Source organism: Cibotium barometz, chromosome 28 (genome assembly GCF_041138505.1).
Source record: "Cibotium barometz isolate CiBa-2024 chromosome 28, ASM4113850v1, whole genome shotgun sequence".
Lineage (NCBI taxonomy): Eukaryota > Viridiplantae > Streptophyta > Polypodiopsida > Cyatheales > Cibotiaceae > Cibotium > Cibotium barometz.
The window spans coordinates 48333197-48360838 of record NC_141073.1 but is presented as its reverse complement, the minus strand read 5'-3'; the positions used below and the strand labels follow the sequence as shown (position 1 = coordinate 48360838).

General features: G+C 45.5%; 1 protein-coding gene across 3 annotated transcripts in view; it reads right to left on the bottom strand.

Moving 5' to 3' along the window:
- The window catches only part of LOC147622883 (uncharacterized), a 51980-nt gene extending 24713 nt beyond the window's left edge, over window positions 1-27267 (bottom strand). For 2 of the 3 annotated variants that reach the window (XR_015269546.1, XR_015269545.1), the window contains exon 1: window positions 27060-27267. The gene's annotated coding sequence lies outside the window, so the exon portion shown is untranslated. The remainder of the gene's footprint in view (window positions 1-27059) is intronic. The other variant, XM_086822503.1, reaches the window with a different exon arrangement.
- Between the last annotated feature and the right edge of the window lie 375 nt (window positions 27268-27642).

The following is a 27642-nucleotide window of genomic DNA, read 5'->3' as shown; positions in this document are numbered from 1 at the left end:
GAGATGCCTCAGCTTTCTTTGGGAGGGGCAAAATATTTTGTGTCTTTTATTGATGATGCCACACGCAAGGTGTGGGTTTATCCTCTTCGTTTGAAGAGTGATACATTCTCAGTGTTTGAGAAGTTTGTTGCTCATGTTGAGAATCAAACTGGCAAAACACTGAAGGCTTTGCGTTCCGACAATGGTGGAGAGTATATGTCCAAACAATTTCAGGACTTTTGTGATGCTAAAGGCATCAAGAGGGAGCTCTCTTCTCCTTATGATCCTCCACAAAACGGGACAGCAGAGAGGATGAACAAGACCATTCAGGAGAAGGTCCGTTCTATGTTGTCACATGTTGCGTTACCTCATGGTTTCTGGGCTGAAGCTGTTATGACAGCCGTTCATCTTATAAACAGGTCACTAACACGAGGCTTGGTGGGAAAGTGCCAGAGGAAGTATGGACAGGAAAGCCTCCGTCCTAAAGCACTTGAGAGTGTTTGGTTGTGTTGCGTACGTGCACATACGCAGGGAAATACGCACCAAACTTGATCCTAAGTCTCACAAATGCATATTCCTAGGATATGGTGATAGAGGTGAAATGGGGTATAGACTTTGGGATCCAGTGAATAGAAAGATTATACGCAGCAATGATGTCATTTTTGATGAAACATGCATGTATAAGGAGCCTGCAAGGCACCAGGAGCCTGGCAGAGTCATCTTTGATGATGATGGACATCATGGACAACAACCAAGGGCTGTAAATCAGCCATTACAGCATCAAAACCAGCCCTTAAATGGTGCTGAAAATGGTCCAAATGGACAACCAGAGATGGCAGAAGATATCCCTATGGATATCCCACACTTAGAGGAGATACCGGGCATGATCTTTCAACCTTATGGCATGGAACAGGAGCCACCAATAGGTGATATGCAGGCTGCACAGCAACCTGCAAATGATGATCATTGGGTACAGAGGTCCACAAGACCCTCCAGACCCCTGACAGGTTTGTTCCAGGGGTTGACTACTTGATGCTCATTGAGACTGTGGGGAGCCCTCATGTTATAAGGAGGCTTTACAGAGGGCAGACAAGGCTCTTTGGGAGCGTGCTATGAAGTCAGAGATGGATTCTCTGCACAAAAATGGAACATGGAAGTTGGTGCATTTGCCTACATGCAAGAAAGTTTTGCCATGCAAGTGGGTTTACAGGCTCAAAGTTGCACCTGATGCAAAGCCAAGATACAAAGCCAGGTTAGTGGCTAAGGGCTTCAAGCAAGAATATGGTGTGGACTTTGATGAGATCTTCTCTCCAGTGGTCAAAATGACCACACTTGGAGCTGTATTAGCTTTGGTTGCTCATGATGATCTGGATTTGATTCAGATGGATGTGAAGACTGCTTTTCTTCACGGTGATCTCCATGAGGAGATATATATGTAACAGCCAGAGGGTTATGCAGTAAATGGAAAGGAGAAGCTTGTATGCAAGCTGAAAAAGAGTCTTTATGGGCTCAAACAGGCACCAAGGGAATGGTATCATAAATTTGATACATTCATGAAATCCCAAGATTTCAGGAGGAGTGACATAGATCATTGCTTATATACCAAGAAAGCTTTGGATGGCAGTCTATTGATCCTCATCTTGTATGTTGATGATATGTTGATTGCCGGGAAATCTCGTAAAGAGATGGATGCCTTGAAGAAGAGGCTGCATCAGACCTTTGATATGAAGGATTTGGGTGATGCAAATCACATTTTGGGTATGCGGATACTTCGGGACAGAAATCAGCATGTGTTGTATTTGTCTCAGAAGGAATACATTGGCAAAGTTTTGCGGAGGTTCAATATGGATGGGGGGAAGAAGACTAGTACTCCTTTGCCTCCATATGTGAAACTCAGTGCTATGGACAGCCCACAGTCAGATAGTGACAGGGCTGATATGGCCAAGATTCCGTATGCTTCAGCTTGTGGCAGTCTCATGTATGCCATGGTTGCTACTAGGCCGGACATTGCATTTGCAGTGGGAGTGGTTACTAGATACATGGCCAACCCTGGCAAGAAGCATTGGGAAGCAGTGAAAGGTGTCATGAGATACCTGAAGGGCACACAAGATATGTGCATCTGCTTTGGCAAATAGGATGCATTAATGCATGGTTACAGTGGTTTGCTCATTGCAGACACTTGATGGGCATTGGATGAGGCCAGTTTCAGCCTTGATATGGCCTTGTATATTATCATGTACATGCTGATTTTTTCTTTTCCTTCATTTAAGGGCACTTTGCCTTTAAGTGGGAGGTTGTTGGGGTAAAGGCATTATGCCCACCCTTGTAGTGTGTACAAGCCCATAAGTTTTATAGTACATAGTACACTTAGTACTTTTAATGTACTAAGTGCACTATGTGTACTAGTGCAAATATACATGTGTGATAGGGGAGTCACACACTCATACTATGATTGAGTTGACTTATCCCCACATGTCTCTCTCTCTCTCTCTCCCTTCTTCTCTGTGTGTGTCTCCCACATGAAACCCTAACTCTCTCCCTTCAGTATGGACAATCCCCGTTCATGAGACTATACCAAAATAGACGTGCTCCAGGCAAGTACACGAGGTACCAGACCCAATGGAACACCAATCCACCAAGCATTTCCGGGCATGTACACGGAGGCACAAGTCCCAACGGAAAGCCAAGTCCACAGTATCACATGAGTGGCATCAATCCCCGGCATAAACAACTACCATGGACACCAGTCTAATGTACATACATGATGAGAAAGCACAGGTGGACCAATTGGGTGGCCAAATGGTGAGAATCACCTTCGCTGTGGAGCTCAGTACAAGGCTACTTTCACAGCTTACACACCGTGTACCCGTTCACACCGTTCACTTGAGGGGGGTTTGTTGGTCATGTTCTAGTCATGTTGGGCACTTTTTACCCGGTTTTTTCCCCATGGAAACACACTCTTGTGTGTGGGCATTGAGCCCTAGGTCTTTATTATGTACTCTCACTTCGTACATCTTATCATTATCAAGAGTACACCTTTCCAACATCTCTCACTCTCGCGTTTCTCTGTGTGAGCTTGTGTGTGTGTGTGTGTGTGTGTGTGTGTGTGTGTGTGTGTGTGTAGGCTAGCTTCCTCCATCCCCAACATACAAGCCTAGGCTTAAGCTTTTCCAATGACCCATCGCTGTGATACTTATTCTTAAAGACCCATTTCACTCCAATTACCTTCCGCTTTGCTGCCGAGGTACCAATTCTCAGGTGCCATTCTGCTCAATGGCATCAATCTCCTATTCCATAGCTTTCTTCCAAGTATCTTGTCGGAGAGCTTCACCTACATGAGTAGGCTCTCTGTCCTCCATAGCCCAGGTCATCAACCCATAGTTAACATACAAGCACTCACCAGTCAACCCCTGTCCGCGAAGCTGATGGAAACGCCTAGGGCCATCCTCCAATCGCCATTTTGGAGGGATGCCCTCTATGCCAGAATCCTTCACTGTCTAACGAGCCCACGTTGGAGGGGCACAAAAATGTTGAACCTCCTCAACCTCTTCCTCATTTGGGACATCCTGTTCATGCACCACATCATCCGTGGCATCCTCAAAGATTTCAATTGGCTCCTCCGAGGTAGGAATCTCCTCTGCGTGAACCTGCTGCATAGCATGCAACGATGCTGGAAGCCAACAGTCACTAGGATCTCCGAGTAGTGGAGGATCCTAAACACGAGTAGGTTAAGTAGGGACCCCCTCTGGAACACTAGTCTCATCAAAGACTACATCTCTGCTGACCACCACATCATTCATCTCAGGGTCATACCACTTGTATCCCATCAAAAGAGAGTTGTACCCCACGAATATCTACTTCTTGGACTTGGAGTCCAATTTCCCCCTTGTCCGTGCCATGTCCACCATAGTCTTGTTTTTCCACTCCACCAGATGGTGTGTTCGTGTTGGCAAACTCCCTCTTAATACCCTGCTTAGCACACAACTGTGCCATCTCTCCAGAAGAGAACTCTCCTACTTTGTCAACTCTGACTGTCTGGACTGAGTGTCCAGGCTCCTTCTGCACCAAGGTCAACCAATCCCGGAAGCTAAGAAAAGCTTCACTCTTCCATTGAAGGAAGAAAACCCAAGTCGACTTGCTGAAGTCATCCACAATGAGCATAAAAACTCACTATGTGCACCAATTCTAAAGGCTGGGTCGCCGGGCTGGTAGCCTTCTTAGGAAAAGGCTCTTGATTTGCTTCCCCTTGATGCAAGAGCTACACTTGCTCTTTTTCGCCCCAACCTCAGCAGGCCTGTCACCATCTGGTTCCTGAATGCCTCGCGTGGAGAATCATAGTTGATGTGCCCAAAGCGAGCATGTCATAAGTCGCCGATGGAAGAAGAAGAAAGATGAAGAGAAAGAGCCTTGGGACCTTCACAAACCAATTTCTTAGTCCTCTTGTCCCAAACCCATAAATGATTGTAATATGCGGAAGCTTCGGAGAAGGATCGGTACCTCAAAACTCAGAAATCAGCACTCTTTTCGCGACGGAAATTAACGCACAAACTGAAAGGGGATGTGCAGAAAATAGAGAGAGAAGGGGGAGATGGAGAGGACACAGTATTGGGTCCCAATTACCCTCTGTAGGGCCCCCACCACGGATGGTGTATTTGCTTTATTAGAATGATGTAAATCTGAAAACAAATACAGAAAACTTAACCTTTTCTTGGCTGGAAGATCCTGCCCTTGACCTTCAGAAGTCCACCCCTTTGCTTGGCAATCTCCTTGGCTTGACTGGCCCTTGATTGGCTTGAGCACTTGGTGAAAACTGAGATGAATGATGGGATTATGGCCTCCACTATTTATACTCCTCCTGAGGAGGAGTCGGCCAGCTGAAAAAACAAGCTATGTCCCACGACTGGTGAAATTCAGCAATAAATGCTGAATTAAATCCCAAAAAATACTACCTTTTTTCCCTAACAGGCTGAAAGTGATGCGCCTGCTTCTGATTGGCTGGACACCACTTTTGTCCACAATCCCAAGGCTGGGCAGCCTGTATGGGCTGCCCCATACATGCCCTACAGCCATACAAAGGCTGTAATCTCCTGGAGATTGCCTTATCTCTGCCCTAGGGCTGTCCTACAGCCCCTCCATGGCTGGTGAGTTCAGCCTGGGCCTTCCTGGCCCTCATAGGGGTGGTTCTACACCATTCCCATGCCCACACTCAGATCCAGGGTAGTCCTATGGGCTGGCCCCTTGTCCTAAACATAATCTACTCAGTGATCTGGCATCCGGTACCATACCAGATACACAGAACCACTGACATCATTCTAGAGGGAGACTCACAGCGCGGACTGGCACTGTTTCATGTGCAGGACAATGCACACCTGACCTCGGACAACTGAGATGGATCCCTGGCTGACTCGCATGGGACCAGTTCACCATCCCAAGTCCTGCACCTTCTGTACAGAAATGTCTACGTGGCATCCAAGTGCGGGATGCACGTGACATCCCATTCTGCTTAACTTGACGGAAGCTGCATAGCCTCCAAATAATCCGTCAATAATGCCGGATAGTCTTCGAAAAATTCTTTGTCGAGCCATACCGCTTCATGAGTTCCTCGGTCCTGAAACTTCGTGAGGAACTGTCGTAGTCTTCGGCCTGAGCCATGCTTGAAACGGTGCAGAAGGATCTGTTCTGGAACCATTACTTCTGCTTCATCAACAATGTCTGGTTCCGCTTCGTCTTTGACCTCTGAAGGGGGTGGACCTGCATATGGCTTTAACCAACTGACATGAAATACATCGTGCATAGTCCAACTCAGAGGTAGCTTTAACTGCATAGACACCTCATTAATCTTTTTCCGAATGGGAAATGGTCCGAAGCTCCTGAAAGACAACTTTGGGCATCGCTTGCCCACCTGCTTCAATCTTTGTTTCATAATCCGAAGATACACCCAATCCCCTTCCGAAAACTTCAGGTCCCTTCGGTCTTTATTGGCCTGTCGAGTGTAGGCCTCTTGCGCTTTAGCCAATCTATCTTTAACGGACTCTAGGATCTCCTGGTAAGACTCCGTCACTCTGTTCGCCTCCGGTACTGAAGACGAAGTCCTGGTTAACAACTACTGGAAAGGCCTTCCAAACGCTGCCTCATATGGAGTCCTACCAATAGCTGAAGAAAAAGAGTCATTCAAAACAGCTTGAACTAAAGGCAAAAACGGACAGAGACAAAGAGGGAGAAAGATAGAAGATCAAAACACCAATCTCTATATCAAGAATAGATGCATACAAGAGAGCATTCGCGTGGGTAACAGAGTACCGGTGAGTGAGGGCTCGAGCGCTCTAAACTAAACTGAGGGAATAAGTGGGTAAGTGACCTCAGAGGTGGGTCAACCACACCTCTAGAACAACACCCACGACCTAAAAAATTAAATAGACTTGAGAAAAATGCCCAAAAATGGGGCAGATGGATATTGGGTGGTCAACCCACAATCAAGGGCCAGGCTGACAAAAACAAACCTCTGAACAAGACCAAAAGGTCGCCAAGAAACTGACACAACCGGAAATGACCCACTAACAGAGAGATGACTTGGGGGATTATGCCACTATATGAGTACATATGCCAGAGGAAGATTCAGATCTGATACAGAGCAGCATTGAAGTTAAAAATGGCTGCCCACTATCCCCAAAACTCTTTGGTCTTTACATAGATCAGGTTTCAGATTTCATTGATAGACAGGGGGGAAGAGAGCATCTTTGGCTGGTGTTTGGATACCACTCCTCCTTTATGTGGATGATATTGTACACCCATTGGGGACGAACTTTGAAGTCATGAAGTTGGCCTTTTATCAAGACCATCTTCTCCATCGAAAAGAGGATGGCTTCATTATACGTCCGAGGTACATGGACACCCGCTACAGTTGAGCAGCATGACATTGATGTGGAGAAAGTCCTTAAGTTGCTGGAAAGCAACGAGCTCTACGTCAATGAAAAGAAGTCAGAATTTTATATGTTCCAGGTGCATTACTTGGGATATATAATTAGTGCTGAAGGCATTCGACTTGATCCGGCTAAAGTGGTCGAGATTGTCAACTGGGAAGTACCTCAGACAGCCTATGACATTAGATCATTTGTGGGTATATGCCAGGCATATTCCACCCACATCGATAAGTTTTCTGACCTCTCGGCAGATCTCACCGATCTGCTAAAGAGAGTGAAGACAAGAAGGCAAAAGATTCAAATGACTCCACGAGCGTTGGAGGCATTCCAGAACCTCAAGGTGGCTTTGTCAGCAGCGCCTTGTTTAGCACTTGCCTCGTGGGACGACCCATTTCAAGTGATCACCAATGCGAGTAATATCGCAATTGGAGGTGTATTACAACAAAAATGGTCATCCAATAGCTTACATGTCTCGTAAGTTACTACCTGCCAAGAAGAACTATTCAATCTATGATCGTGAACTCCTAGCAGTGATACAGGCTTTGAAACATTGGAAACATTTCCTGTATGGCCGTGACTTCGAGGTTCGCACTGACCATCAGGTATTACGCTGGATTCAGACGATGCCAAGTGCACAGTGGAGTGATCGACAACACCGCTGGAGTCAGATATTCCAGGAGTTCGGTGTGGTATGATTGAGAGGCCAATCCAGTGGCCGATGCTTTGAGCAGGAAAGGACAAGTGTCTACGATTCAGACCACTAGACTTGATCTTGTTGGTACAGGACTAGAGGACATGAAGCACACGTACGCGGATTCCGAGGAATTCGATACACAGTGGGAACAGGCATTGGATGCCATTTTCTGATACGCGATGGTTGGCTTTTCTACAAAGGCCGACTATGTGTCATGAAGTCATTCAGGGGCAGCTCTTCTTCATGATGCCCATGACGCCATTACAGGTGGTCATAGGGGCATGAATTCGACTCTGGAGAAATTAGAACGGCAATACTGTTGGCCAAAGATGAGGTGTGATGTGTTTACATATGTACAACGCTGTGACATTTGTCAAAAGGTGAAAGCTCCTCGTCACCGAGTCAATAGTAGAACTTCATGCCAAGAAAGGAGAATATGCGATAAAATGTGAGATGAGCGAATACGGACAAGATGAGCCCCATTCACAATGACCCACCATGAAGCCTGCCCACGTGTCCGTCCATGTGACAATCCCTCCAACTCAATCAAGTCACGAGCCATGAATACCCAAGGCTGCTCCTGCAAACACATATCCTGAAAAAGAGCCCACCTACGCGCCACCATATACAAGCGGACATCCAGTAAAGCAGTCCCACCCATTCTTTTGGGCGTCGTAATGTGATTCCAAGCTATCCATGTTTGACCCATAATATTTCCTTGCCTCTTCCACAACATAAACCGAATGGGAGCAACCAAACGGAGAAGAGATTTGTGCGTCCAAGGTAGCAAAGGCAAAAAATAGGAAATCATGCTAAGCATAATAACCTGAGCTACCTTAACCCTCAGTGCATAGGCCACCCTTGAGCTTTCCAATACACAAATTTATCCGAGATCTGAGCAAAAATCCAAGCAAGAAGCGCTTGGGGGTCCACATCCACACCCACCGGATACCCAAGATGACGAACAATGTCTCCTGTATGCACCACACGGCCTTGCCACCCTAATGCCTCAAGATCAAATTTCGTGCATACAATGAGGGCTGATTTTGTTGAATTTATTTTCAGCCCAGAAGCCAAGGCTGAAACTGCGAACGAACAGCAAACATAACACTTGACTGCGAAGCAGGATGTCCGCTGTAGAAAACATGAAACTCCTTATATACATAGGCTTTGCCAGCCAACTTATGCTGCTTATGTTCAACTGCACACAAAACATCCCAACCATGACAAAAAGTTGTACGCCAAAGCCTGAACTGCTTTTGGCGCGAAGAAATACCCTTTACATTCCATTGTACAATTTTCATAAGCCTTCCCAGAAAAGGAATCAACAAGGCCGTGTACTAGGCCCAGGACAATCTGCCAAATCACGAACCTTTTGAAGCATTGCATTTTTAGACATGGTATTTGTGATCTCAGATTGCCCTTGGAGTTCCCGAGCACGTGCTGAAGGGTAATGACCATCCCATGGCGAGATGACCTCACCCTTCGAACCAAACACAAGAGGCAATCGTTGTTGTGCTTCTTTTGTTAGGCGACTTCTAATAGGATAGCGTTCTACTCTATCCACCCCAAGAGCCCCTGTACCCTGAGAAAGTTGGCCTCCCGGCCTCTCAATCTTGGTCTGTTGTTGGGCACCTGAACCCAAAGGGCAACGAGCATATGTATGTAAGGACCCCTGATGAGTACGCAAAGGCCCCCGCAAAACAGCATCTGAGAAATCCCCCCGCGGGGCAACAAATCGTGTCTTTTTACCACGTACTTCCACCCATGGCTGCTCAACCTCATTCTGAACATCCACATGTACATCCATGTGCTGGGCATCATGTAAAGGAGCATCATGCTCATCTTCCACGGGCAACTGCCCATCAACGATATCCTTGGTAGCAACAACTTGTTCTTTCTTAGGACATTCGAAGACAAAGTGGCCATCTCACCACATTTAAAACAGTGGCCAGCAAATGTATCCCACCTCAATTCATACATTAAAGGTTGCAGCCCAGCCATATTGGCACGCAAATGTGTCGGCCCAGGTCTCCCAGTATCCCACAACATGCATAGACGATTTCGGTTTCTAGATGTCATTCGAGGCACCACCAAGACATCACCGATACCTCGCATGAGACCTGGTAAGACACGCCAAAACATTGGTGGGAATTGTTTCACTTCAACCCAAACTGGGCAAGCCTGGCACAACATATCTTGGTACTCTGCCATAGGCTTCCACGGAACCACATGAACCAACTGCCCATCCAAAAAGAGTGGCACCTACTCCAAGACTGCCCTACGGGCTTCCGAAGTGCGAAAAAGTATTTCATAAAAGCCTCTCGGACCATCATAAATCTCCTCAAGTGCCTCAGGCGACACCAAGCGGCCCAACCATGCTCTAAGGCGAGGCAACAATGGAATACGCCCAGTAAAAAAGAAGATAGCAGCACGATAATGAAAATCTGCTAGCTGTTGTAGCAACAAAGGAGTCTCCATGCATACATCAGCCACACCACCATTATCTACTGCAGCCATTTGCACTATTTGCCTTCACATATTCTTGCAGAAGCTCACCAGTGATCTGCAGCAAACGTGCAAACTCCGGAGAAGATACCTGAGAACTTTCCTCTGCATTCTCTCCAACATTCACCGGAGTGTAGCTTGCATCAACATCAAGCCTTTGACGTTTTTGTTGCTCCAAGGCATCTGAAGCATAACCCACATCCTTCTCGATCATTTCCTCAATAAGATCCATGTTAAGGCTATTGGCAGCCATGCCACCAACAGCAACAGCCGGGTCATCCAAATCCATGTACAAAAGCAAAGAAAACCCGTTCTCTCAAACCCTAATTCAGCACCTGAAAACCCTAATTCAGCACCTGCAAACCCTAATTCAGCACCTGCAAACCCTAAATCAGTAGCTGCAAACCCTAAATCAGCACCTACCTTTGGATTTTGTAAATGAAGCAAACACCCTTGTGTATCTACACCATGTTCACACGTCCCTTGAGAAGGCAAACAAGCAACGAGCACACGAGACTCCAGCGAACAAAGGGACGAAGAAACAACTGCTGCTAATCTGTCGACACAGGCACAGACTTAAGTGATACACGGCAACAGTGAACGACGCCTATTGTTGCCTTCTTCCATGCTCGAATCTTGTGCGCTAGGGTTCGCTTGTGGCCCGGTCGGCTCTGTCCATCTTGCTGTGTGCGCTGGAGACCCTCCTACTCACGCGATCAACAGCCGGTGACCTTACTCTCTCAGAAAACTCGGTGACACCATCTCTCCTCACCAAAGTCTCTCTCTCTCTCTCCGCTGCCTGCTCTGCGCCCACCCCCTCTCCCACTTTCTCTCTTCGCTGCCCACCCTTCCTGTTCCGCCTTCCGCCTCCCTGTTCCCACGCTTTCTCTCTCTTCGCTGCCCACCCTTCCTGTTCCGCCTTCCGCCTCCCTGCTCCCACGCTTTCTCTCTCTTCGCTGTCTCTCTCTCTCTCTCCGCTGCCTGCTCTGTGCCCACCCCCTCTCCCACTTTCTCTCTTCGCTGCCCACCCTTCCTGTTCCGCCTTCCGCCTCCCTGTTCCCACGCTTTCTCTCTCTTCGCTGCCCACCCTTCCTGTTCCGCCGTCCGCCTCCCTGCTCCCACGCTTTCTCTCTCTTCCCTGCCTGTTCCCACCCACCCTTGCGCCCCGGTATTCCCACCCACCCTTCCTCAGGCCCCCAAGGCAGCAACATAATTCTCTCCCCCCCCCCTCCCTGTTTTGCTGCTGTTTCGTGCTGCTGCCATGGATTAATTTTCAGTCCATTGGCTGTGGGAAGTTTTGCAAAAAGTCATGGCCAAGCCCGGGTTTAAAGAGGAGCTCGTGAAGGTGGAGGACAAGCTCGGCACAATTATCAAAGAAAACAAGAAGATGGTCGACTCTTCTGTTACCGCAATCATAAACCGCCTCTCCAAACTCGAGAAGGGATTTGACAAAATCCAAGAGCTCGAAGAGAGATCTTCCAAGCAAGAGGCTGAGATTTCAGCCTTAAAGGAGGAACTAGTGGAGGCCAAACTGCATGCTAAAAGTCAAGCGGCTGAAATCTCAGCCCTCAAAAAGGAGTTGGAAGCCACTTCAAAAAGCAAGCTTGAGGATGGAGAATTTCAGCCCTCCTTGATTGAAGAGCTGAATACCATCAAGGAACAAATGAGGATCATTCGAGAGGAGGAGGAGCAACATAAAGAGAAGACATCTTCATGGGTGGAGGTGATCACAAAGACACAAAAGAAGATGGACGAGGCCGAGAAATGGATCGAGGTCGCCAAGAAAGGGAAAGGTAAAGAATCGCCACCCATCCCCACTCCCACCATCATCAACATGACCCTTGAAGAGGAGCAAAGGAGGAAGACCCGGGCCTTACATGTACGAGTGTCCGGTCTAAAAGACCGTGATGATGCGGAAGGTGAAACCAAGGAGCTCTTCTCTATGATGGGCATTGAAGCCACGCACACAAAGGCATGGAGAGTGGGAAAGAAGAGGGAAGGTAGTGGCGAATCTTCTTCTAAGGAGAGAGCACTTATCATTCGTTTCCCCTCCATGGAAGCGAAGAAGGACTTCTTGAAGAGACGTCCTACACTCAAGCAAACGGGAATATTTCTTGGAGATGACCTCACACTCTCGCAACTTGCCCACATGAAAGAAGTTATGCCCGAGATAAGGGCAGCCCGAGAGAAAGGGAAAGTGGCCTTCTATAGAGATGGTAGAGTGGTGATTATGGAGAGGCGCTCTTCATGACGGCGCGAGACCTATGGGACTACACTCAAAGTTGCTACTTGGAATTGTAATGGATCTCTACGCCTTGATGTAGGGGCTTTTGAGGATAGTTTCACTGGGAGGGACATCATCTTCTACTGTGAGACGCATCAGGCTCCTGGACAGTCCATGCCACATGTTAGTGGATACCGATGGGAGACAGCTTGTAGACAGGAGACTCGTTCAGAGCATAGAGGACGGGGCTCAGGAGGAGTGGCAGTATTGTTTAGAGAGGAGCTACAGCCACTGATACATATAGTCCGCAGAGATGAGCAGGCTAGGTACATGTGGGTTAGACTGAGGGCAGAGACCGGCAGATATCTCTACATTGCTATATGCTATTTTGCTCCTAGTACATCAGTGTATGCATCACCTAGCGGGCAGTCTCCCTTTTCTATTTTGGATGATGACATTTGGGAGTTCTCCAGGGATGGTGACATCATTCTCTTGGGGGACTTCAATGCCAGGACCGCCCATAGCCAGACAGTATTTTATGATACCTCAGAGGAGATGTTGAGGGAGCTTGATGTTAGGGATATGGGCCTATCTAGACTCTCACAGGATGAGGAACATACAGTGTATGGGCGGTATTTGATAGACATGGGGACTGCACATGGATTGGCCATCCTGAATGGCCTACAGAGATTCCCGACATCGGGCGGTTTCACTAGCTTTCCACATCGGCATGGTGCTAGTACAGTGGACTATGTTATGGCTCAGCCCAGTCTCATTTCCTCTTTTCAGGATTTTATGGTAGGCACTAGGCCGGTTGGAATAGCATTGGATCATGCTATCTTGTCCTTCACTCTCACATTTCAGTTCAGCACCGCTCCATTGGGACAGGTCTCCACACACACTCGTTATACCTTTACGAGAGAGACTGACACCGTATACATGGATGAGATATACAGACGCCTATGTGCCGAGGAGCCGGGACGGCCATTAGATGAGCTCACTCAGATATTGATAGAGACGCTTCATGCTGCAGCATCAGAGGCATATCCCCATAGTCAGCCTACACAGAGACGATCTGGGAACATGCCCCAGAACAGTTGGTATGATGAGGAGTGCAGAGAGATGAGGATCAGATTACAGAGAGAGGTGCTCATGGGTGTTACCACTCACAGACAGTCACGGATTACCTTCCGGCACCTAGTGCGACGGAAGAAGAGGGCTTATCTTGCTCAGTTAGAGAGGGATTTGTACCAGTTGTTTATGAGTCAGGACTCAGGCGAGGCATGGAGACTATTCCATGAGCATTCACCATCACCAGCCATTACCTCCACAGAGATTTGGGGTGAGTATGTAGCATCCCTGTACACAGCACCAGGACAGCCGCCCCTGCCAGACCCAAAGAGCCATGCCCAGAGACGTGTGCTTTCTTTACTGCTGAGATGGTAAGGAAAGCTATTGACAGGATGAGGACTGGGAGAGCATATGATCATGATGGTTTGGTAGCAGAGCACTTTATTCATGCCAGAGATATGCTTGCAGAGCTTATTGCTATGATGTTTAACCGAGCCATGTGTGAGGGTTTTCCTGAGACTTGGAATATGTCCACAATTGTGCCTATCTTCAAGTCAGGGGATCCTATGCTTCCTGGGAATTATCGTACCATCATGATTGGTCACACATTGGCTAGATTATATGCATCTATTCTTGAGCAGGAGTTGAGTAGATAGGCAGAGAGAGAGGGCATACGTGCATCAGGGCAGGCAGGGTTCAGGAGAGGTTTCTCCACTCTTGACCATATCTTGACACTCAGAGCTATTATTGAGGAGGGCAGATTATATGGCAGGAGGATTTACTATTGCTTTGTGGATTTCCGCAAAGCTTTTGACACGGTACCGAGAGCCAGACTGATGCGCAGACTACAGGAGATGGGAGTGCCCACAGAGCTGATTTGGGGAATCATGGCTTTATACAGGACAGTTGTGGGGCAGGTACGTACTACCCAGGGTGTATCTGAGATGGTTCACTCCACTATTGGGGTGAAACAGGGCTGCCCCCTTTCCCCCACCTTATTTGGGATGTATGTGGATGAGGTTTCGGACTATGTAGAGCGGGAGGGTGACAGAGGAGCACAGCTAGCAGGGACATGGATTCCGCTGTTATTGTATGCTGATGATATTGTGCTGATCTCAGATTCTCCAGAGGAGATGCAGCGTCATTTGGATGCATTGCACATGTTTGCAGAGGACAGTGGATTGTCTATTAACCTTGGTAAAACCAAGGTGATGGTGTTTAACACCACAGCACAGTGGGTTAGGAGGTCAATGCCCACCTTTACATATGGTCAGGAGACAGTGGAGTATACAGATGCATATACTTACCTTGGTGTGGTTTTTAGTGGCCCACTATTTTCCTTGAGGAGAGCAGCGGAGACCAGATTGACCAGAGCTTATGCAGCATTGGGGAGACTAGAGAGGATGTGTTCGCAAGTTCAGTTTCAGGAACCTCAAACAAAGCTCTGGCTCTTTGACACTTTGGTCACTTCAGCCATGCTGTATGGAGTGGAGATATGGGGACCCTCAGTGGATCACCACAGCCGAGCTGGTAGCACTGATGGATGGAGACGTATGGAGAGGTCCTTGGTTTCTATGATTTCCCAGATGATTAGGGCCAAGGCCTCCGTACCACATGATATTATCCGTGCAGAGATGGCTGCCCCCCCCATTGGTAGTAGAGGCACTCACTCGATCAGTCTCCTTTATACATAGCACTTGGGCTCTCCCTAGAGACAGATATGCTCGCTTAGCCCTGGAGTCTTCACGACAGTTGGCATCACAGGGAGACGGATCATGTTGGTATGCACAGATGACAGCTTGGTTCCAACTGCATGGCTTTAGTATGGACAGGCTACCTCCATTTCAGTACTCCCTGTAACTCGCAGCGGCGGTGCCCGGGGGACTAGGGCCTTTGACACACTTGTTGATACCATCAATGCATATTAAAACATTTAAACATGGCCACAGCCTTAACACATATCCATCATCACTTTGCATAAAACATAAAGCTGGACAAAACATCCACAAATGCTGAAAATGGAGCTTGCACGTGTGACACCGCATAGAGGCCGGAATGGGCCGACCCCCCCCCTTGGAGTATTTTATTACCCAAGGAGAATAATATCATGTACAAGCTTTGAGGGCCTTACTCTCCCCACGGGAGATGCCGGATTATCCATATACAAATGCCATAACACAGCCCAACACAAGGCAACCAAGCCGGAACATAGGCTGTAGAAATGCCGAGCCAACAATATAATCCATATACCTCCGTGTGGGTACTGATTCTTCCCCAAAAACCACGGGTCTTCATGCAATAGAGCTAGTACAGCAAGTACAACTCTCCATTCAGCCGGTACAGCAGGTACAATGGCTGGTACAGTAGGTACGGTGGTTGGTACAGCTGGTACAGCAAGTACAGAAGCTGGTACAGCAAGTACAGTGGCTGGTACAACAAGTACAGTGGCAGGTACAGCCGGTACGATGGCTGGTACAGCAGGTACAGCAAGTACAGAGGCTGGTACAGCAAGTACAGTGGCTGGTACAGCCGGTACGGTGGCTGGTACAGCAGGTACAGCAAGTACAAATGCTGGTACAACACATACAATGGCTAGAAATCATAATAAATGATTGAATACCCTTGCCTTAAGTCTTTCTTCGCGATGGAAGCCTCCAAAACAGTCCCCAACAGCCGGTATTCTTCATGGGCAGCCTTCAAGAGAGAGAGAAAGAGAGTAGCCATCATTAGGGAAGCCTTCAACGGTGGTAGAGGCTAGTGTGCAGCAAGAGAGCCTCCATTAATGAAGAGAGAGGGCTCCAATTTATAGATTTGGGCCTCCCATGAGCTAAAATGGCAAGAGAAGGCTACAATGACAAGTGGAGAGCCACACAATAGCTGAAGTGACAAGTGTGAGGCCACTTGTCTCATTTTGATCCATTTTCTAACAAGTGTCAGGCCACTTGTCTCACTTTGATCCACTTTCTTGCCACATGTCCCAATCTAAGAGATGGATTCTCCCATAATCTTTACCTCTAAAAATATCCCAACTGGTAGACATTCTGTCATAGGCACTTTGCCAACTCTTGGTATCTGCTCAATTCCAGATGTAATGACGCGAACAGAATTTCCATCGGAGCCGGGCCAAAAATAGCAACTCTCCTAAATTTTAGGAGTGTGGTCCTTTGTATTCTAGGATAATCCCCCATTCCCAAAGCTTGTACTTTCCAAATATTTAAACATCCTGGAGTCCACCAGACCCCTTTCAGACTGGGAAATGTCCAGGCTGGTGACATCCTCCCCAACTTCTTAAAAGTTGTCCGCAACTTTAAGCTTCAAGCTATATATTCAAGATATAATCATGTCCCATCGATTGGGCGAGACGAGACAGTCTCAAAAAATCCAATATAACTGAAGAATCCATGTCCCAAAGAAATGGGCGAGACTAAATAAGTCTCCATAATACCAATATCAAAATCATGTCCCAAGATAAATGGGCGAAACAAAAACAGTTCCATAAGTCCAGATATCATAATCATGTCCCAAGATAAATGGGCGAGACAAATCAGTCCCATAAGTCCAGATATCATAATCCATGTCCCAAGTAAATGGGCGAGACAAAACAGTCCCATAAGTCCAGATATCATAATCCATGTAGATCACCAAGGAGCTGCCTTGACGCCCGGCCCGACTTCAGTGCCCATATTCTCTACCATTGGCTCTATGTTCTACCAAGCAAGGTAGCAACATCTTGAAGAGCACTTAGGACAAGAGAAATACTACACAGGGCGGCTAAACAAGGAGTCCTGAAAATAATCACTCGCAGGCATAGATAACCTGGTGTTCCATACACATTTCTGCTACACATAGTTTATAGGCATTTCGGCCACGCATTTCGGCTACCAACTCACACTACCCTCTCAAGTGCCCATGTTCCCTTCCATCTGCTCTCTATTGTTCCACCCACACATGGTAGAAACAATCTTCAAGAGAGCACGTAGGACAAGAGAACACTACACAGGGTATGTTGTGCTCCACACTACCCTTTGAAGTGCCCATGTTCCCTTCCATCTGCTCTCTATTGTTCCACCCTCACATGGTAGAAACAATCTTCAAGAGAGCACGTAGGACAAGAGAACACTACACAGGGTATGTGAATCATGAGTTTCATAAGTCCAATGCATCCCAAATAAAGGGAGCCAAAAAGAATAATCCATCCCAGTAAAAGGGAGCCATAAACATAATCCATAAACCTGAGGATGGATCCAAATTCCTAGAAAAGAAGTCCAGGAATCCATACACCTGTATACCATAATCCTTGTATACCATAACTCTTACCACATACTCCGTGCTAACCACACACCTTGGAGTAGAGGTGAACTTAATCCATAAAAGCATCATATCCATGAGATAACCAAAGATTTCTTCTCTATAAACTCGAATAGATTCGTCCATAGAAATTGCCTGTTAAGCCCAATATCTATATAAATCTCGTCCAAGAAAGAAATCTCCATATATAATCCATCCCAATAAAGGGAGCCATGAAAAGAATTCATCCCATTAAAGGGAGCTATAAACAATGTTTCCCTGAAACCATCTCAAGGCAAACAACAACACCTTTCTCCTTGCATAGCTATACAAGGGTTAGTGAACATCAAAAATACTTCATAGCAAAAGCACTAACTTTGCAAACTCAAAGTATACTTAGCTTTTCTTTGCCAGGTTGGTCATGAAGCCAAAAGAAATATCTCGTCACCATATCCTTAAGATATCCTGAGATATATCTCCATATAGCTTGCCTGTAAGCTTGATAATATAATCCACAATATCCATATGGAAAGAGTGCTAAACGTGTGCACATAAAGCCAACTTCACACTTCCATGATAAAATTCTGTGAATTCATAAATCCTTAGATCAACAAGCTGTCTACTGCTCATGCTCTTGCTTCATAAGCTATGAAGCGGCTGGCCATGCTTAACAGCAATGATGGTAAGTGTGGTCCCCACTTGAGATCTTTTCTCTTCCTTATTGATAGAAGGAAGCCTCCGCTTCCAAGAAAGCCTATGCTCTGATACCAATGTAACTCGCAGCGGCGGTGCCCGGGGGACTAGGGCCTTTGACACACTTGTTGATACCATCAATGCATATTAAAACATTTAAACATGGCCACAGCCTTAACACATATCCATCATCACTTTGCATAAAACATAAAGCTGGACAAAACATCCACAAATGCTGAAAATGGAGCTTGCACGTGTGACACCGCATAGAGGCCGGAATGGGCCGACCCCCCCCTTGGAGTATTTTATTACCCAAGGAGAATAATATCATGTACAAGCTTTGAGGGCCTTACTCTCCCCACGGGAGATGCCGGATTATCCATATACAAATGCCATAACACAGCCCAACACAAGGCAACCAAGCCGGAACATAGGCTGTAGAAATGCCGAGCCAACAATATAATCCATATACCTCCGTGTGGGTACTGATTCTTCCCCAAAAACCACGGGTCTTCATGCAATAGAGCTAGTACAGCAAGTACAACTCTCCATTCAGCCGGTACAGCAGGTACAATGGCTGGTACAGTAGGTACGGTGGTTGGTACAGCTGGTACAGCAAGTACAGAAGCTGGTACAGCAAGTACAGTGGCTGGTACAACAAGTACAGTGGCAGGTACAGCCGGTACGATGGCTGGTACAGCAGGTACAGCAAGTACAGAGGCTGGTACAGCAAGTACAGTGGCTGGTACAGCCGGTACGGTGGCTGGTACAGCAGGTACAGCAAGTACAAATGCTGGTACAACACATACAATGGCTAGAAATCATAATAAATGATTGAATACCCTTGCCTTAAGTCTTTCTTCGCGATGGAAGCCTCCAAAACAGTCCCCAACAGCCGGTATTCTTCATGGGCAGCCTTCAAGAGAGAGAGAAAGAGAGTAGCCATCATTAGGGAAGCCTTCAACGGTGGTAGAGGCTAGTGTGCAGCAAGAGAGCCTCCATTAATGAAGAGAGAGGGCTCCAATTTATAGATTTGGGCCTCCCATGAGCTAAAATGGCAAGAGAAGGCTACAATGACAAGTGGAGAGCCACACAATAGCTGAAGTGACAAGTGTGAGGCCACTTGTCTCATTTTGATCCATTTTCTAACAAGTGTCAGGCCACTTGTCTCACTTTGATCCACTTTCTTGCCACATGTCCCAATCTAAGAGATGGATTCTCCCATAATCTTTACCTCTAAAAATATCCCAACTGGTAGACATTCTGTCATAGGCACTTTGCCAACTCTTGGTATCTGCTCAATTCCAGATGTAATGACGCGAACAGAATTTCCATCGGAGCCGGGCCAAAAATAGCAACTCTCCTAAATTTTAGGAGTGTGGTCCTTTGTATTCTAGGATAATCCCCCATTCCCAAAGCTTGTACTTTCCAAATATTTAAACATCCTGGAGTCCACCAGACCCCTTTCAGACTGGGAAATGTCCAGGCTGGTGACACTCCCTGGATGCACCCTCCCTCTCTCTCACACGGGCAGAGATTACCAGACTTATCAGGCAAGACTTGACTCAGCTGGACACTAGGAGGACATGGATACAGCCGACACACGAGCTTGGTACGAAGATGGCTTTCTATAGAGATCATCTTCTCCAGCTCACGGAGGATGGGTTTGTGATTAGACCCAGCTACATGGATACTCATCTTTCTCATGGGGTACGGTGTGCTATTGGTCAGATGCGCACATCCTCACACCAGCTAGAGATTGAGACTGGCAGATTCAGAGGAGTACCAGCTGAGGCCAGGATTTGTCAGCTGTGCCAGATGGAGCCAGAGACAGAGTTACATTACATATATCACTGTCCGGTATATTATGAGATACGAGGCCGTTTTCACTGCCTGTTCAGAGAGGGCTTTGGACCACTTTCTAGAGTCATGAGATACCAGGATCAGAGATGCCTCGGATTGTACTTGCTAGAGCTGCGTAGACATAGAGAGGGTCTCCTGAGAGGGAGGGGATCAGAGAGGGAGAGACACCTACAGAGGCAGATTACAGACTTCTTTCGACCAGAGATTGAGCAGTCAGGTCAGCAGGCATTGCAGCTAGCCCCAGAGTACAGCCGCACCAGAGGTACACTGATTGATCGGGCTATAGAGCTGGGGCGGTCCAGGCGCCCCAAGATGAGAGGTCCATCTCGACACCGGCGGAGACTACAACAGAGGATCAGGACCATACTAGCACGGCATGGGAGACGTCCAGTCAGAGTACTCACCATGGAGGACATTGAGGATATCCGCCATCGACCGATGAGAGACATCTTTGGATAGTGATGTGTATGATGCTTACCTTTGTTGCTGGAGTTTTCCTCCCACATGTTATCCATTAGGAGCTCCTGGTACCGTACTTTTCCTCATAGTTGTTTCAGTTTCAGTTAGTTGTTTAATTGTTTTTAGCTTTCCTTACATTTATGAAAAATACTTTTAGTATTTATGCATAATTATTAAATTAAGAGAAAAGATGAATTTTTGATATATTTATTTTCATGCATAAAGATTTAGATGCAAAAAGAGGAATCCTCATGATATTCTAGATTCAAACATTTTAAATGTTAAAAGAGAAATTTTTAATATATTTCAAAATAGTATTTTTATCAAAAGTGAAATTATGAGTATTATCATTTTATGGGAATAAATTTATGCGAAATAAATTTTATGCAAAAAGAGGAGTTTTAAGCATTATTCAATTGTCAAAAAAATAAAGATGGGTATACACAAATTTTCTAGAATCGTGAGAATTATGAAAATGATTCATTTAGATAAATGAATTAGCAAATATGGGTATGATTGATTTTGTAAATCCCATGAATCTTTTATTCAAAAAGAAGAATATTGAGTATATCTTGTTTTGAGAAATTTGAGAAAGAATGTGAAAATATTCATCGAGAAAACTTGGATAATTCTTAATCAAAAAAAGGAAATTGAATACATTGAACTTTTGGAAATTAACGTACATGTCTAGATTCTCGGAAAATAGAATCTTAGAGTACTTTCTGAACGAGAAAAGACCTTCCCAAGAAAAGACCAAAAACACGCTACTTGAATGAACGTATGACTGATTTATTCCTAAATTCCCTGGAAACGGAATCTGAAATCCCTGAGAGGATCAAAGATCCAAAAAGTCAACAAAAATTTAGATTTAATGGAATCGAAAAAAGTTGCCTTTAACTAAGCCAAGTAATTGGTAGAGACTTAGAAAAGTTCCGTCAATATCGAAAGTAGAGTAACTGTACTTTCAAATTGAGATGGGAATGGATGTGAGTGGATGTGAATGAATATGAATAGATGTAAATAGATGTGATGTAATATGGATAGATGTGAATGCCTGTGAATAGATATGTTATGATCTGAATGGTTATGAATGGATGAGAATGAATGTGATGTGAATGGATGAGAATGAATGTGGATAGATGTGAATGGATGTGATGTGGATAGATGTGAATGGATGTGATGTGATGTGAATGGATCGGAATGGATGTGATGTGATGTGAATGGATCGGAATGGATGTAAATGGATGTGATGTGATGTGGATAGATGTGAATAGATGTGATGTGATGTGAATGGATCGGAATAGATATAGATGGATGTGAATGGATGATATGAATGAACATGAATGGATGTGAATGGACGTGAAATAATCTGATTGGATGTGAGTTGATGTAGAAATGATGTGATTGGATGTGAATTGATGTAGAAATGATGTGATTGGATGTGAATTGATGTGGGATGATGTGATTGGATGTGAGTTGATATAGAAATGATGTGATTGGATGTGAATTGATGTGGGATGATGTGATTGGATGTGAGTTGATGTGGAAATGATGCGATTAGATGTGAGTTGATGTGCAAATGATGTGATTAGATGTGAGTTAATGTAGGAATGATGTGATGTGATGTGATGGATTGATGTAGAAAAATATGGAAAGATGAGAAATGATGATGTAGAAATGATGTGATGTGATGTGATGGATTGATGTGATGTGATGTGATGTGATATGAGTTGATGTAGGAATAATGTGATGTGATGTGATGGATTGATGTGATGTGATGGATTGATGTAGAAAAATGTGAAAAGATGAGAAATGATGAGGAATAATGTGAAAGGAAGTGGAATGATGAGATATGATGAGAAATAATATGAAAGGATGTGGAATGATGAGGAAAGATGAGAATTTTCTTTAGAACTGTATTTGTATATGAAATCTATTTTTTAAAGACTATTATATGTCCAGAATGCTGGGAAGCATTTTGACTATCTTGTCGATTAAGGTCGTGAGGACCTAAGTGAAAAGGTTGTAACAGCTGATAGAGAGTCAATGAAGAACATCTCGCGTGGCAAGGTCGACCAAGGTCTTGATAAACCTCGGTTCGATTAAAATGGTGAGCTTCCGGTATGGTGGATGAGGGAGCAAGAAAGCAGTGAAGCGCTAGGTCACCTGCGAAGGAACCTAGAGGGTGCTGACCATACGGTGCTCGGGCTCTGGGTCGCCCAGGATACCCCGCGTGCGTCGAGAAAGAAAACGGGACAATGAGTTGGAGTTGTTTTCCGAACATGGGCATGGATCTGATTGATTGACCTTGCTGGTCTTCAACAAATGAGTCCATGGCTCTTTTATATGGATCTTGTTGGTGGTTGATCTTGCTGATCTTCAACGGAGAGTCCATCTGGATTTTTCTTATGTGATTATATTTCCGGGTACTATGAGCTAGGAACTATTGAAGAGACTCCTGAGTGAGTAGGTGGTGAGCGTTCTCGTTGCCAATGATGTTATAGGTACACCAATGAAGGAATGATTGGAAATTGGACTTCAAGCTAGATATTTTGGAGGATTATAACCAGTGGTTGTATACACAAGAAGAATCCCGGATGATACAAAATGGAATGGGGGCCATGGGGCCATTTTATATGCCCCCAAATACCCAGTCGGCCTGTGCTAAAGGCAGCCGACTGCCTCACGACTGGTGTCATCCAGTCGGCCATCATCAGAGAGGTCCACAACCTGTATAATCCAGTCGGCCTGCTCTCCAGAAGGTGAACACGTGCACACTAGTGCAGTCGGCCAGCCACTACTGGGTCATCCTGCTATCATAGGGCAACCACCCAAACCATGGAAAAATAGGAAAAAATGGGCAAAAAATATGGAGAGTGGGGAAAAATGAGAAAACACCCAATACGGGCGGGCACACCCACAACAGAGGCCCTGGTGTATATGTATAGACAGGAGATGACTTCTAACATATACATGATTACCATCATTGTGAAACATTACATGAGCATATACATCCTGCAAACATAAACCAACTTGCACATGACACAACACTAGGGACTGAAGTTGGTGGGCCAGCGCCCCCCCCCCCCCCCCCCGCCCCCGCCCCGAGGTATCTTTATTACCAGCAGAAGTATTTTTATATACAAGATGTGGGTGCCCAGAGAGTACACACTCATCCACCGACACCAGATTTATCCAACTATGGAAACATAAGTAAACACATTACCTGCAACTCCTCGGTCACCAACCAAGGTCGAGCGGTCACCAACCCCTCCTGTTTTGCAACACCCTCGGTCACCAACCAAAGTTGAGCGATCACCAACCGCTCCTGTAGAACACCCTCGGTCACCAACCACAATAAAGTGATCACCAATCACTACTGTACTTTGATAGAGCGGTCACCAACCCTCTAACAAAGTGCTGTCCCAAACCTACAAAACAGTAACCAGAGATGGTTTTGGCTCACTGGCCACCCACAAGTTCCACCAGATCACACCCCCAGGCTTGGTACTTGTCTAGGGACATGTTTGCTCAAGTTTCGTTCGCGAGAAACCTCCTGCAAACCTGTACCTCCTGCAAACCTGTAAAAACAGCCAATAATGGCCCTTATAACAATCGGCCAGCTCTTGTAGAGGCTCTACTCACTCCGTCCAAGCCCGAAAAACAGTCCCAACAGCCATGCACAAGCTCCTGGAGCCAAATCGATCAGCCTGTAGCCCTGTAGATGAAGTCAACATGCCCTGTAGAGAGAGAAATAGAAGCCAGCCAGCCCTGGAACCCGTGTGCTTCGCATGTATTCCACCTGCAGCTCATGCATATGAGTAAATTTGCTGTTTTTCCTGCCCACACAGCTCCTAACAGCCCACGATTTCCAATTGAGTGCTCTACAACTCAGGGCTTGCCCACTTTGACCCTCCCACACCCAGAATAGCAACTCGTGGAGCTTTTTAGGAGTGCCCGGGTGCCCATCTTTCATATTTGACCTTGGTTCATTAAAAATAGTCCACCCTGATGTGACCTCACTTATAAAATTATAAGTGTGTCCGCCCACACTTTAAGTGAATGTGAACCCTGCATCCAATAAACCTTAGTAACATGAAATAATGAATAAATTGGGTTAAGTGTGCACACTTACCACCTACAAAACACATAAGGAAACCATATGAGTCCCAAACAGGTGTGCACACGCGTATCCACGGGTTGTCCAAGCATCCCCGCCGGTGCCCGTGGACATTCACAGGCAAAATACCAAACAATGTCCAGGCATCAAAAACAAGTCATCCATGCATGTGCAACTCACATACATATGCTGGTGCACAAACATAGTGGATGAAATCTCCCAACTTACATCTTGTACATCCAACTAGCCTGTTCACAGGCGCCGTCCACACAAGACCAAAAAGTACTCACCAGGGTAATCACCCTTCCATGAGTCTAGAGTCACTCTCGAGGGTTACCACCCTTCCATGAGTTCATAAATCATGCCAAGAACTCACACCAGGATACCAATCCTTCCATGGAGCCCTTCCACATGTATTCAATCATGACATCATTTTTGACGTCTACCAGAGAAGCGGTGACATGGACTAACTGACTGACTTGCTATGCTTGAGAATGACCTACGTGGCTCATGCATGACTTATCCTGGACTGAGGATTACAATGGGGTCACGGCGTACGACAAATATCATCCTGAAAGGAACTAATACTGTACAATGTTGCACTAATGATGATGAGCCAGCTTGTCACCATGCACTACAATGGAAAGTGCATGTGACAGTCTTAAGATAGGCGGTCTACTAAGTCCTTTGGAGATCCCGCATGGCAGATGGGAGAATATTCCCATGGATTTTATTACAAGGCTACCAAAGACACTGAAAGGACATGACTCTGTGAGGGTGGTCCTTTCACAAAACTTAGAAAGATAGGTGAGGTTGCTTAGAAAATAAAACTACTAGAAAGATCCCATCTTTCATGTCATTTTTTCAAAAAATTGGGCGACAAGGAAAATCTGGCAGATAATGAAGCTCCTCTTAAGTTTATAGAACCATGTAGTCTTCCACATGAGTTAAGAAAGTAACCTGTCTGTTCACAAATAGGGTGTCTGGACGTTAATTGATATATAGAGATTGGGTGGTTCATTCAACTAATGCCATGCTAGACTATTCTAATAACACATTTACTATTTTGAGTCTTTTCTCCATGAGCTTGGCAAGGAAGGCTGCATGCTAGGGTTTAGGGTTCTAACAGTTTAATAGTCGATCTTGAATAAAAGTGCTGATCCCCTTGTAAATTGCACACCAAATGACGGCCCAAATCTCATCTAAGCTTAGAATCAGGGCTGAACAAAAAACAGGGGGAACAAGGTACCTTTCATAAGGAATTCAACAACCCCCGGCCCCCGCCCCAACCCCACCTTTCCTTCTCTTTTCCCCTTCCCCTACAGTTGATCCCCCTGTTAGCCTGCTATAGGGGACCCCAACAAGAAGAAGAGGAGCGCGTGGGGGGCAGGGGCCCGGGGAGGGGGGGTGCTTTTTGTTCTTTTGACATTCCCAGCCCCAGCAGTGTATAGGCTCTGAACATGCAGCAGGCCACAGCAACATCCACACTGAAATTTGTCCAGATCTCAAGTCCGAAGCCTGCTCTGTTTGATCTTAGTATGTCATCCTTGGTGAAATTTCCCATCACATGGGTGCACCTATTCTCCCCTAGGGACTCCTAATCTCCTATCACACGCATGCACCTACTCTCCTAGGGCATCCTTGCTTGTGCTATAGACTCAATGGCCTTGTCCCTTTATCAAACAGGGGTCCCAACGGTCCATATGCACCCTGTACAATTATGGCACATTCATCAGAGTGACAAAGCATGAGAAATGAAAACAACAAATCCATGCTAGCTAAAGTAGACGTGATCTATGCCTCCTGAATCCATCAGCATCTGATATAAAACTGAGTCAGCCTCTAAGAAGCATCCCAAACCTTGAAGGCCAGGAGTCAACGACTTGGGTTATGGTGCAAAAAACGAGTTGCCATCACAGTACACTAATTGTTTTGCAACCAATGAGAATCACTGGATGATAAAGGATAGCTTCAGTGGGATCTAACCTGAAATCTACCATTTTTCTCTGAAAGCTCGAAAAGAAAACTAAATATCACTTGTCAAAACCACAAATCAGATAACGGAACCTGTAAAACTGTGATCAAGAGAAAAAAAAAAACAGATTCCTACTCTGCGCAGATCTCATTCTCCATCATACGGAAAATTTTATGAAATTACCTAAAATAGCAACGTAAATGCTCAAAAAAATATACATATACAAACGCGCTGAACTTAAGCGGGCCTTCTGCACGTTGCCGTACCTTGATCAAGAGGCGTCGTTATTTGGCGGAAAGGAAAATCAGGCGTCCGAGGCGAGCAGAAAAATGTGAACTGTTGAAATTCAGGGACTGCACTTGGTTACTAATTTCTGATTCTTATTACTAATTCAGGGAGGTTACTAATTTCTGATTCTTATTACTTATAAGAATGATGTGATGAATACCTTACTTAAGGGACGCAGTGCTTTTAAAAAAAAACATATTTTTCAACCAATCAAAACTAGGACCCATCCAGTAATCTCTATAACTAAAATACATGAAAAACCGTTCCTTAATTAATAAGGGCTACGTAATATCATTAAGTTTTTTTTTTTTGTGGGTACATATTCCCTCTTTGTATATTAATTAATTTTTTCATGGATACCCCAATTTAATTTTTGATAAAAACACTTAGGCTTTGCAACCTTAGTAATAACCTTAGTGTAGGATAGATTTTAATATTTATTTATTAATCCTTGTACAATTTACAATTTCACAAAAAAAAAATTTAAAGCTAGCAATTTCACAACAGTGAGCTTTAAAGATGTTTTAAAAAAATGGAGCGCTTTAATTTTTAACAAAAACC